Genomic DNA, 13,367 nt, shown 5'->3' with positions numbered 1-13,367 from the left:
TGTTTTCGAGCCGTTTTGACTCTCCTGATGGCAATTGGATGACAGTTATCATTACAGCAGCCACCCTGGATCCCTTTGTTGGGAGAAGGGCAGAGTATCAAATAAGTAAATAGAAATAATTGTGCTCTGTCACAAGAAGGGCCCAGCACCATGTAACAAAGTCCCTGCCTGAACTTTTTCATGAATGCAACAGAGGTCAGAGGGCACAGGGCGTTCACCTCCTTCCCCAGAGTGTGTGAGGGGATAAGGCCTGAACAAGGCTCTTAATTGTTTTATTTTATTATTTAAAATATTTCTACCATGCTTTTCTTCTTAAAAAGACCCAAGGCGGCATACATCATTAAAAAACAATATTTAAAAACTAAAAAAAGTAAGTATTTAAATATTTTTAAAAGAATTAAACAAGTATTATATTAAACTGATAAATAAAATTGATATTAAAAACACTCTGAGAAGAGTAAAGTCCTTTGGTGTCACTTCCTTTCAGTGATGACTTCATTGGCAGAAGATACACACTTCCAACCACTCTGCTCTTTAGAGATGGACAAAAACTGCCAGTTTCCCTGCAGTTCACCGGCTTCCCTGCCCTGCCTCCTCTGTGCACTGCCTCTGAGTGGGCACCTGCCAGAGGGGGCAGAGTGCTGAACCATGGAACACCTGTTGGGCCAGCAAACTAACTGTGCTGAACCACGAAACCAGCAGTTCATACCCATCCCTACTCTTTTTATTCCCTTCTCCCACAAACAGGTGGCACAAGCCAGGAACGGGAAGGGACAGAAGCTAGAGGCTTCAAGGCAGATAACTTTTCCCATCTCTCAAGAGGAAGGAAAGAAAAATGCTTACAAACAAGGGCAGGCTTAGGTCTGCCAAAGCCTTCAGTGAAGGTCTGGAGGAATGTTGGAATTTCCTTTTACTCTCCTCTTCCAAAAGAATGGATGGGCATGTGGAGAACATACATGTTCTGCATTTTTAAAAAAAATCTGCACAAACGGATACATCCACAGGTACAGGTGAAAGGGTGTGTGCTTTGCATATGCATTTTCCCTAACACAAGCAATTTCTTCAAATATATGCCATTGTCCTTAACATGCCTATTTTTGCACACCCTTTTCCCATGTGCGCATGGTTTCTTGATTAGGGAACTGTGATGAAAAATTCTGAGAAGAGTAAAACCAGAAAGATAATTGGATCCCAGCTCACAAATTAGTTCTGGAAGGGCAAATTGGATGAGCTTCTATTACAATGGAAACCTTCTTTCCCTCCCTGGTCAGAAGTCCCTACCAATACATTCACCACCAGGGACTGAACCTTGTGGGATAATTAGTAGGTAAAACTAAACTGCAAGGAATTTTTCATTCTGATGAGTGTGGAAGGAGGGAAGGAAAGAATACCTGCTGAGTTCTTTGTTCTATTCAAGCTTGGCTGTCACTGCATGGTGAGGCGACTTTTTGCAGAATTGAAAGGTCCCAAAATATTTGTCATACACTCGAGGACTCTTCCAGATGGGGTTTTTGTCCTGTTTCCCTTCATTCCACTTTGTAGTGGAAGAATGCAAGCTTTACCGGGATCCACATTCACTAGCTGATCACCCTCCAGTGCCCAAAATGGAAACAACAGATAATATATAGTAAAACAGGAAAACAAAGAAGGACCTCATCTCCCTCTATGAGCCTGCCTGGGCATTAAGATCATCAGGGAGGCCTTTCTCTCAGTCCCACCACTCTCACAGGACCACTTGATGAAGACACAGGAGAGGGCTTTCTCTGTTGTTGCTTCCCAGACTCTGAAACTCCCTCCCACGGGAAGCTAGGCTGACCCCATCTTTGTTTTCTCTTTCTCTTTCATGTGGATCGCTGTGCTCTGTTGTTTTGAATGTGTTTTACTATTGATTTTATTTAACCTTTTTAAAATAAAAATATTTTAAACAAATAATTTTAAATAAATAAATAAAACAAAGGGAAAAAAGATAATAAGAGTGTAGGGTGTGCCCATAATGAGATAAAGGGACTATGCAATCTGACAGCAAAGGGTGCTGCTTCTGAACACCCTTTTCTTTGTATAGCAAATTGTAAAAAAGAAGCAAAAGACATGAATACTACCACAGACTCATCTATGCCTTTGCTTCATTTTCTCTATCCACTCCTTCAGTCTACTGCCTTTTTTAATGGATTGGGGAAGTCCCATAATACCGAACCCCTGAAGCATTAGAATAGCAATACAGTGGTGCCTCACTTAACGAATGCCTTGTTAAATAACGAAACCGCTTGATGATGAAGTTTTTGCAATCGCAAAATGATGTTCCTATGGGGAAAATTGGCTTAACGATTATTGGTTCCCTGCCTCGGGAACCGATTTTTCGCTAAACGACAATTTAGAAACAGCTGATCGGCGGTTCTAAAATGGCCGCCCACTGTACAAAATGGCTCCTCGCTGTATTTTCAGGACGGATTCCCCGCTTTACAGGCAGTGAAAATGGCCACCTTTATGAAGGATCTGCGCTGGACTGTGAGTTTTCAGCCCATTGGAATGCATTGAACCGGTTTCAATGCATTTCAATGGGCTTTTTCATTTCGCAAGACAATGTTTTCGTACAACAGCGATTTTTGCGGAACGAATTAACATCACCTTGCAAGGCACCACTGTAGAGGCAAAGGAGTGCAAGGATCTTTATGAAAGGAAAAAGAAAAAAAATTCAGATTGAGAAGGGACCTCAATTCCACCCATGGAACAAAGAAGCACAAAAAGTAAACCAGGAATCTAGGGAAGTATAAAAAGATTAGAAAAATGACAGCTATATGTCAGGGGAATGCTTGTTATGAGCTGTGCCTGATGTTGATCTTAAGGGGGTAGAAATGTCCCATCTAGAAGAGCAAGATCAGAAGATATGTTTTCGCCTCAAACTACCTTTAGTCTGTGTAAAACATTTCTGGGATCCCTTCCCATTGAGAAGCAAAATATACACAGAGAAAGAGAGAGCAAGCCCAGAAAGCCTGGTTAGTTATTTAAAAAGATTTCAACAAACCCTCTTGCGTTTCAGATCCCTGAATAAAGTAGCAGTTGTTTTACTTTGGAGCAATTCACGTAACTCACGGCATTGCAATACTTACACCATTTTGCACAAAAATAAGGAAATTTGGGCAAAATTGGCGAAAGAGTTTTAACCAACACATCATAATCACCAATGCAGGAACTCTGTCAAGAGTTTCCAGAAATGTTTTAACATTCTTGCCACCAAGAAGAACGTGGCAAAGCAAGTGAGCATTTACATGCCTCAGTACAAGTGACATGAGCTTTCCTAGAGATGAACACATACACACCATGCCTACGCTCAGATTATTATGTTCACCTGTTTGCTACATTCAGAGCCATAAAATTTGAAAGGCCTGAGGCAAAGTATTATTACTTTTACAGCTATTTGTAGTGCATAAAACATTTAACAGCAATTGCTTCATTCACTACTAATGGCTCATCAATTTAAGCAGAATGGAAAGGAGGAGGATCATAGGACAATTTTTCCAGCCAGTTCTAGGCAGGGCATCAGATGTTGATGTACAAAACCCAGCCTGACTGTAGTGTGGTGTGAAGTACAATAAAAATAGATATGTTTTTGTAATTCAGTGTGAATCAGAGCTGTGCACTATATTCACATAGGCACTGAAACACAGAGTGGATTTGAGCTATTTATGCATTTCCATGGCTATAGTCAGGCAGAGCAAAAAAAGGTTGTGGACATTCACAGACCACAGTGGAACACACACACAACCTTGGATCCTTGTTTGAAATCTAAGACTTTGTGGAATTAAAAACATTTGGATTCTTTTAAACATGGCACAAAAGCAGACAGAGGGAAATAGAAAGTATTCAAACTTTATAAGAGAGATACTAAGCTGGTATCAATAGAGAAGGAGACTGAAAGTGTCATTCACCCAATGAAGCCCAAGGCCTCTCCTGCATGTCTCAAAGGCTGCAGTGCTTGAGCGTATCTTTGAATTAGATCACCAGATGCATACGTCTCTCCAGCCACTCTCTTGGATGGATGGATGGATGGATGGATGGATGGATGGATGGATGGACGGACGGACGGACGGACGGACGGACGGACGGACGGACGGACGGACGGACGGATGGATGGACGGATGGATGGATGGATGGATGGATGGTGCGTTCTTGTCTAGGTTTGGAGTGGTTAGGTTAGAACTTTACAGTAGTAAGTTAGCATCTGTTATTTGGTTTTCTTCTTCTCATCGTTGCATTGGTGTCTCTTCTAAAGTTCATAATAGCTTCTTATGCTTCTCCTTTTGTGTGCATGTGTGTGTGTGTGTTCTCTGGGCTAGAAATGGACAAATAATTCTACCAGAACTAATTCTGATAGACCAGTGATTTCCAACCTTGGGTCCCCAGATGTTCTTGAACTAAAATTCCCAGAATACGTCACCACTAGCTGTTCGTGGCCTGGATTTCTGGGAGTGAACATCTGGGGACCCAAGGTTGGGAATTATTGTGTTAGACCTATATCTATGCCGCCTTTCCCCTCCCCAAGTTATAGGCTGTTACATTTTGCCACAGATTTTGTCGTTGTTGTTGCTGTTACTCTTGAAGACCTAGATCAATTACTTTGGCCAGTCTCCATGAATCATCTCTGTAACTCCCACAACTTTTCAGCCATTTGACTGTCAGATTCTGAGAATCATAGTCTTTGAAAATATCTTTCTTAAGTTCTATTACTTCTTACTCTAGCTTATTTCTGAGTCCTATAGTGGCTGATGGTCAGATTCCAAAAGATCTCCTGTATGGAAAATTAGTGCAGGGAAATCGCCCCAGAGGGAGACCATACTTGCGATACAAGGATATCTGCAAGCGGGATCTGAAGGCCTTAGGAATAGACCTCAACAGATGGGAAATCTTGACATCTGAGCGTTCAGCCTAGAGGCAGGCAGTGCATCATGGCCTCTCCCAATTTGAAGAGGCCATGATGGCAATGAGGCAGTCCCGAAACCAGCCAAATCAGGGAGCTGGACAGGGGACAGACTGTATTTGTCTTCAGTGTGGAAGGGATTGTCACTCTCGAATTGGCCTTCTCAACCACACTAGAGGCTGTTCCAAGTCCTCCATACAGAGCACATTACCATAGTCTCTCAAGACTGAAGGATGCCTAATCTAATCTAATAGTGGCTATATGGCCCGCTTTACAAAAAATAGTCCTCTGGCAGCATTCTCAATTTGAGGAGCTACCCAGTCAAGGCCCAATTTAAAGATAAAAATCCAAAATAAGAAGGGAGAGTGAGGGGATTGAAGTTGCTTGTCATCTAGAAGCAGACTCCTGGTTGCAGGTTCCATAGTTTCAATTCAAGCCCCTGTGGTGAGAGATATTTTATTTCTGTTTGAGCCATACTAACAATTTCTAAAATACTGTATTCAGGTATCCATGTAAATTAGTATATGCACTTTTTTACAAATCTATTTCATCTTTGCCTTAGGGGCTGGGAAGGATATTTTTTCCTTTTTGTGAGGCATGCACAAATGGCCACCTTAAGGACAAACTTGTTCCTTTGTCTGTGGTGTGATTGTGCGACTATTCTTAATGCTTGAAAGAAGTGTGTATACTGACTGAATCGAAGACCAGAACTGTAGAATTTGCTTGAATACAGAAGTGCTGGCACAAAGCATTCTGTCATAATGCAGGTGTTGTCCTACAATATGAGACCTAAGTCTAACTCTTCAACTAGCCATAAAACTCATTGGGTAACGTGGGGCAAATTATAGTCTCTCCGTTTCACCTACCACATAGGCTTGTTCAGAGAATAAACTAAAGAGAAAGTGATCCTCGTACGCCCATCTTTATCACTCCTGGAGGAAAGGCAGGATATAACCATGACAAAAAAATAAATGAAATCAATGATGTGTTCTGATGAAACACATAGTAAAACATGCTGGCCACCGTAGACCCTAAGACTGTGGTCCCAAAAACTTTAGTAAAGGTAAAGGTAAAGGTTCCCCTTGACAATTTTTGTCCAGTTCTGTTCGACTCTAGGGGGCGGTGCTCATCCCCGTTTCCAAGCCATAGAGCCAGCATTTTGTCCGAAGACAATCTTCCGTGGTCACATGGCCAGTGCGACTTATACACGGAATGCTGTTACCTTCCCACCGATGTGGTCCCTATTAATCTACTCGCATTTGCATGCTTTCGAACCACTAGGTTGGCGGGAGCTGGGACAAGCGACGGGCGCTTACTCCGTCACGTGGATTTGATCTTACGACTGCTTGGTCTTCTGACCCTGCAGCACAGGCTTCTGCGGTTTAGCCCACAGCGCCACCACGTCCCCTGGTTCAGGACCCACCAAAATCCATAAAAAAGCAAAAGACCTACTGCAAGTCCATTAAAACTTCTACAGTAAAATATGCAATATCCAGATAAATTCCACTTCTAATAACCTTCATTTCTATCACTTTAATGAGAGAAACTTTGGTTTCGACCTCTTGATTTATTGAGATATATTAATTTTACAGGCTCAATTACAGTTACTGATTTTCTTTCCTAAAACAAACTTTCTCCTGAGAAACTACTGTGGATATATTGATCTTGTAGAAGTCAGTTTAAAAGAACATTTTAATTGTTCAAAATGTTGGTTGATGGTTGAAATGTAAATTTTAATGAAGCTCTTTAATTATTATTTTTTTAGGTGACTGTCAGTAAATTTACTTTTGATTAATCAACATGGCTAGAAGGAAATTAGGCTTAGCCTGAGAAATGAAATTAAGCAATTATTTCTAGTAGTCTTTTGCATACTCAAAAGTCCCTCTCCCTCCACACACTTCTTTTTTCTTCACCATTTCTTCAGGCCACGAGTGAAAATCCATTAAAAGTTTCGGAAAAATAAACTATACAACAGAGGTACTGAAGAGCAACCACAGATTTTCAACTTCTTGGCAATGGGTCAGAGACATCATGATCTCATCGGTAATAAATGAACTGGCATGCCTACATCATTCACAAGAATCATGTTGATCTCTAGATATATTTTGGCAGAGAGCTAAAAAAATCTGGCAGGGAATGCACTAAAAAAGTCACTGGTATTTATCTGGTGAATTGACTGGGAAGAAAATGGCTATCTATCTATCTATCTATCTATCTATCTATCTATCTATCTATCTATCTAGCTAGCTATCTAGCTATCTAGCTATCTAGCTATCTAGCTATCTATCTATCTATCTATCTATCTATCTATCTATCTATCTATCTGTCTGTCTGTCTGTCTGTCTATCTATTGATCTATCTATTGATTGATTGATTGATCTATTGATCTATCAATCTATCGATCTATCCAACGATCCAATGATCCATTGACCAATCTACCAATCTATCTATCTACTGTTCCATTAAGGAATGCTTATCAACACTAGAAGCACAGAGCTCTATCTTATTGTTAGATGACTCTCATTCAATACTCTAGGAATACCTGGGAATTTTTCAAAATGTATTAGGCGTTAATCACCGGGAAAAGCAGTAACAGCAGTAAAGCTTGAACCAGCCTTGTGGAGCCACAAAAGCGTATTGCAGCGTATTGCACCATGTAACAAGGGTGAACATCTTGAAGTCATGCCTTCCGAGCTGTAACTAAAAATTTGAGCACCAGGGCCAAATGGCACTGTCTCCCATCCACTTGACCCTGAGAGTGCTGCATAGCTATGAATTACTGATAACATTTCTCTTGTTATGCGGTAGAAGAATCACAGAGGAGAATAGGTTCAAGTTCCCCACACAGTCCACCACTTTGTCCTTAATAGGCACTTATAGTCTCAATAACTCAATCTGAGATTTGTAGGAGAAAGAATAAAAATGTTTCATTACTTGCAGTTGTGAACAGATCAACAGCATCCAACAGACTAAAGAGAGGAAAAAGAACACCCAGCAGAGAGGCAGGACTCTCTCTGAATTCAGAGGTGGGAGGGAATGATTGGTTGGTGCTGGATGGATTGATAGTCACCCCAGCCCAGAGGAGCCCCTCCCAGCCAAATAAACTACAGGCAATTGTTGTAGGTTTTTTGGGCTCTTTGGCCGTGTTCTGAAGGTTGTTCTTCCTAACGTTTCACCAGTCTCTGTGGCCGGCATCTTCAGAGGACATACTCCACTCCCAAGCCAACTACACCAGAGCACAGAATGCTGCCCTCTGAAGATGCCGGCCACAGAGACTGGTGAAACTTTAGGAAGAACAACCTTCAGAACACGGCCAAAGAGCCTGAAAAACCCACAACAACCATGAGATCCCGGCTGTGAAAGCCTTCGTAAATACACAAACTACAGGCAGCATGCGAGGTTATTAAAATTCCAACAGAGAGATGAGTGTAAATCACCCCCAAGGAAAAAAAAAGGACAAGAATCGGTTGCCAACCCCAAAAGAAATTAAAAGGGTTGGTTTTTCCCCCTTTCAAAAACAAAAATGGAAATGAATAAGGCCAGAGGGCATTTGTCATTCATTTTCCTAACATTCAACATGAGAAGCATCTCAAGGTTTTGATGCCTGGGGCAAAGCCCCTATTGCTCTGCCTTATAGGTCTTTTTAAAAAAAGACAATGTCTCCCACTTTATGATGCTAGTACTACTAATTAGCCTCTGCACAGTCAAGGAAACATGGCGCCTGGCATTGAAGAGCAAAAAAATAAAAAATCTGAGTAGAGGGACTATGGTGTTGCAGGTGAAGCTGACAATTTTTGAATGGATGGAAAGAGAGAAAGCTGTGGTGCTGTACATTTTCATAAATGATACAAAACAGGAGGGGAGCCTTGCCGTGTTTGTGCTAGTTGACCTGCGGTCCTGCTGGGTTCAAATTCATCCCGAAATTACACAGCCAGATAGCCTGCTGCTTCGTTGCATTTCTACCGTGATAAAAGCTATGTACCCGTCTGCGAAACTGAGACTGTATAAGCAGTCAAGCCAAATCATAACCTCAACCTTGCTTGCCTAGAGCTTACCCTTTTTTTTTCCCATTTGGAAACTTCAGGAACTTCTAATAAATTTCCTACATTGGACAAGGGATGGAGAAATTGGCTCCTTTGCCCTACGACTCCCAGAATCACCAGGCCAGCTAGCTATTTATTTATTTGTTTGTTTGTTTGTTTGTTTGTTTATCTATCTATCTATCTATCTATCTATCTATCTATCTATCTATCTATCTATCTATCTATCTATCTATCTATCTATCTATCTATCTATCTATCTATCTATCTATCTATCTATCTGTTTATTTATTTGGCTTATATGCCACCCATCTAGACTTAGTCTACTCTGGGCGGCTCACAACAATCAAAGGAAAAACAATTGACATATAAAACAATTTTGCCAAAATTTACAACAATTAATTATCTCTCAAGATGGAAAATCAGAAAAAAAATTAAGTGGTACCCGGAGGGAAGGCCTGTCTGAATAGCCGGGTCTTAAGTTGGCTTTTGAAAATGCCCAGCGAAGAGGCCAAATGAATCTCAGAGGGGAGATTGTTCCAGAGACAGGGAGCCTGTGCCGAGAAGGCCTGGTTTCTTGTTTTTTTCTTTCTGGACAAGGTGGTCATAGTCTAAAGGTGGTCATAGTCTAAATATTAACTTCCCAGAATCTATGCTAGCTAGAGTACCCCTGCTTGCCTCTGTCCTTCCCCTCACTCCAATTTTCTGTCTTTCTAATTAATGAATTCCCTTGATGTTCCTTTCTTCCCAGCTATTCCTTCCTTTGTGTAGCTTTTGTGAAAGACCATGTAAAATGACGAGTGTTCTAGACTGGTGTTCTCCAGAACTGCTCTTGCTGCCACAACCATTCATGGAATATTTGGGTTCCTGCTCAGTAAATTGTATGCAGATGCCTCTACGCTTAAAGAAGACCCACTGAAATCAATGAGGGATACATTAGACTTGGTGGCTCTGAGTGGCTGCTTCGGGCTCCAACTCAATGTCATTAGTTATGTGCTGTCCAGTCCAAGCCAACTTATAGCAACCCTAGTAAAGCCTTAGCTGGCTGGACAGCTCAATGGTTTAGGTATCTGGCTGTGGAGCCAGAGGTTGGGAGCTTGAATTCTCATTGTGCCTAATCTGAGTAGAAGCAGTAGACTTGGAGAAGCTACAGAGTCCCTGGCTGGCCCCAGAAAAGGAATGGTAAACCACTTCTGAGTATTCTCTACTTAGGAAACTCTGAAAAGGGTCACATGGGTGTCACACTGTTCTTTTTGATAGGGCTTTCAAGGTAAGTAAGATATTTATTTAAGCAGTGGTTTTACCTGTTGCAGACCCCCAGTGAGCTTCCATGGCTGAGCAGAGATTTGAACACTGTTCCCCAGAGTCCCTGTGTGTCCATCACTCTATCCACTAAACCACTGGTTCTTAACCTTGGGTTTCTCAGGAGTTTTGGACTGTAACTCCCAGAAGCCTTCACCACCAGCTGTGCTGAATGGGGTTTCTGGGAGTTGCAGTTCAAAAGCATCCGAGTAACAAAGGTTAAGAACCACTGCACTAAATCATACTGGCTACCTGCCATTACATGAGTTATACATTATATCCTTGCTCCATGATGTTTTGGCTACCCGAAAGAATGAGTGGTTTTCTCTGTTGTGGTGGTGGTGGGGATGATGATGATGATGAGTAATTTATATTAAAAGTAATTTTGCCCATGAGAACTCCTGATCAAATCTTCAAGAAGTCAACACAAATATTCTTTGAAACAGAGTAGAAATAACTTTAAAACCAATTTTTAAAAAGTGTTAAAAGTCAAAGCCCATGAGATTTTGAACTCTTACTGAAGCTCAGCAAACACGGGGCCAGCCTGACTTACGCTGAGAAGGATGTCTACAATCAAGGTGAAACTACAAAGAAAGTCTGGCTAGGTACTCATCAAGCTAGCATCTCGGGGCGAGGGGACATGAAACAGGGTTTCTGCAGAAAATATCAGATTTGAGGTAGGAAGGAGGTGGTTTTCCAGATATCCAGTCCCCAAGTCATTTAGGATCTTCAGGGGTCAGAATCAGAATCTTGAATTGTCCTGGAAGAAGCTGGAAGTCAGTACAGTTGTCTTGGGCATGAGGATAAATGGACTCTAAAGTAAGTGCAAAATAGAAATCAGGGCTTCCAAGCACTTCTCAAGGGCAGCCCCACATCAAGTGCATTACAGTAGTCTAGTCTTGCCAAGAGGCAATTGAGAAATGGATCCGTACAGCCCAATTCACCTTATGTGAGAAGTAATGCAGGCAGCACCCCAGCCAAAGTCAAGCTCTGATACTCCTGGCCACCGTAGCTACATAGCTTTCTAGGAGCAACTGTGCGTTCATGGAGCACCGCTCAAGCTGCCAGTCTGGTTCTTCAAAGGGAGCAGATCCCTACAAAGAAAAGGAAGCAGTCCCATTCCTAGGTTGAACGTTAGTCTTGTCTAGATTTAATCACCGTCTTTCCACTTGTATTTTCTTTTAATATTTTCAGGCCACAGATAAGTGAAACTGCAGATACTGATCTCATTGACACTCTCTACGTTGGCGGCCATCACTAGATGCTTTGATAGCCTGCTCCAGATTAAACCATGTATTGTGAAAAACTACATCCTTTTTTCTATCCTGAATCTCCTCCCACTATTCAGCTTTGCTGCCCACATTCTAGTATGACTCACATTCTAGTATGATGATGTCGTTTTATGCCTTTGAATTGCTTCTGGCAACCCTAGAAGAGTTGTCAAGATGAGTGAGATAGGCAAGGAGTTGTTTGTCATGGAGAGCCTCCAGTGAGCTTCCACAGAGATGTGGACCCAGATCTCAAGCATTCTGGTCTTACACTGTACCCCTGACAGCACTGGATGATGTCACACCATATCAGAGTCAACAAAAGTTGATTCTGGTTTGAGGAACCTCAAGGGTAGCAGAAATTATAATAAAGTCTAGGAGGGCCACAAAGATGATCAGGGGGCTGGAAACCAAGCTTTATGAGGAAAGGCTGAAAGAACTGGGCATTTTTAGCCTTGGGAAAAGAAGACTGAAGGGTATGATATTTGAAATATTTGAAAGGCTGTCATACAGAGGAGGGGCAAGATCTGTTCTGGATCATCCCAGAGTGCAGGACATGCAACAATGGGCTCAAGTTAAAGGAAGCCAGATTTCCACTGAATATCAGGAAAAACATCCTAACTGTTAGAGCAGTATGACAGTGGAACCAGTTACCTCGGTACTTGGTGAGTGCTCCAACGCTGGAGGCATTCAAGAAAAACTTAGATAATCACCTGGCAGATATTCTTTGATTGTATCCCTGCGTTGAGCAGGGGGTTGGACTTGTTGGCCTTGTAGGTCCCTTCCAACTTCACTTTTCCATGATTCTAGAAGATGCACTCCCTAAAAATTATCTTTCCCACACTTGAACATCCTCCCCCTTTACCCCAAGAGAAGCAATAAAACTTGTGATATGACAAAAAGGGGAGTGAGAAGAACTCTACCTGGGCTCACTAATACTCTAGTGTAACCATTCTCAACCTCTTTTTTTTTTGGCCACAGTCATAAACACAATATGAAAGAAAGACAGGCTGCATCAGGACTGCATATGTCATATCATGAACCTTCTAAGGTCATGTGTGTAGAATAGTTTCCAGTCTGTGGCCCCCTTGAAATATCACTGCATCACACTGCCTCTCCATCCACTGAGCACCAGTGGCTTGGAAGCAGAGTGTGCCCGGGTTCACTGCAGAGACCCATATGGGGTGGGGTGGGCTACTGAGCCTATGCCCTTCTGTATGCCAAGCATGTCTGCTTCAACTCCTCCTCTAACTCAAGGGACGCAGTTTGTAAATATCAAATAAAAAAGTGTAATCACACACAAGAAGCCTGAACAAAGCTTTCTGCTGACAAGCAGCTTTATGCGTTTTCTCTTCAGCTCTTTTAAGTAGCAGAAAATAAAGGGCTGAGGGCAAGAGTCCAGTTTTGTATTCTCTCCCCACCCACCCACCGCTTCCTTGCAAATATTCCTTTGATGATCACTGCAGTGCGTGAAGAGATGCTTCTAAACAGCCAGTCACTCCTGCAAGAGGAGCCAGAAACCGCTCTGTGCTGCAAACCTTTTTGCCAGCCAAGGTGTGCCTGTCTCGTTTACATAAAACCTTGTGTGCTTCACAGAAATCCTACCTTTAATATATCCAGACAACATTTTCTGGCAGGCAGCCCTGGAGTCCCCTGGCTTTAAGTCAATCATCATCATTATTGTGTGCCATCAAGTCAATTCTGACTTATAATGACCCTTTCCAGGGTTTCCTAGGTAGAGAGTATTCAGAAGTGGTTTCCCATTCCCTTCTTCTGGCGGCATCTTCGGACGGTGCAGCTTGCCCGAGGCTACACAGGCTGGCTGTACCCACAGGAGAGGCA

At 42.2% G+C, this 13,367-nt stretch overlaps 1 protein-coding gene across 2 annotated transcripts in view; it reads left to right on the top strand.

The window, feature by feature from the left end:
* Positions 1 to 13,367, top strand: part of KCNMB2 (potassium calcium-activated channel subfamily M regulatory beta subunit 2) — a 295,671-nt gene that overhangs the window by 102,835 nt on the left and 179,469 nt on the right. The gene's annotated exons all lie outside the window — the stretch shown is intronic.

The sequence above is a fragment of the Pogona vitticeps genome, chromosome 3, assembly GCF_051106095.1.
Source record: "Pogona vitticeps strain Pit_001003342236 chromosome 3, PviZW2.1, whole genome shotgun sequence".
Taxonomy (NCBI): Eukaryota; Metazoa; Chordata; class Lepidosauria; order Squamata; family Agamidae; genus Pogona; species Pogona vitticeps.
This window is presented reverse-complemented; position numbering and strand designations above follow the sequence as displayed.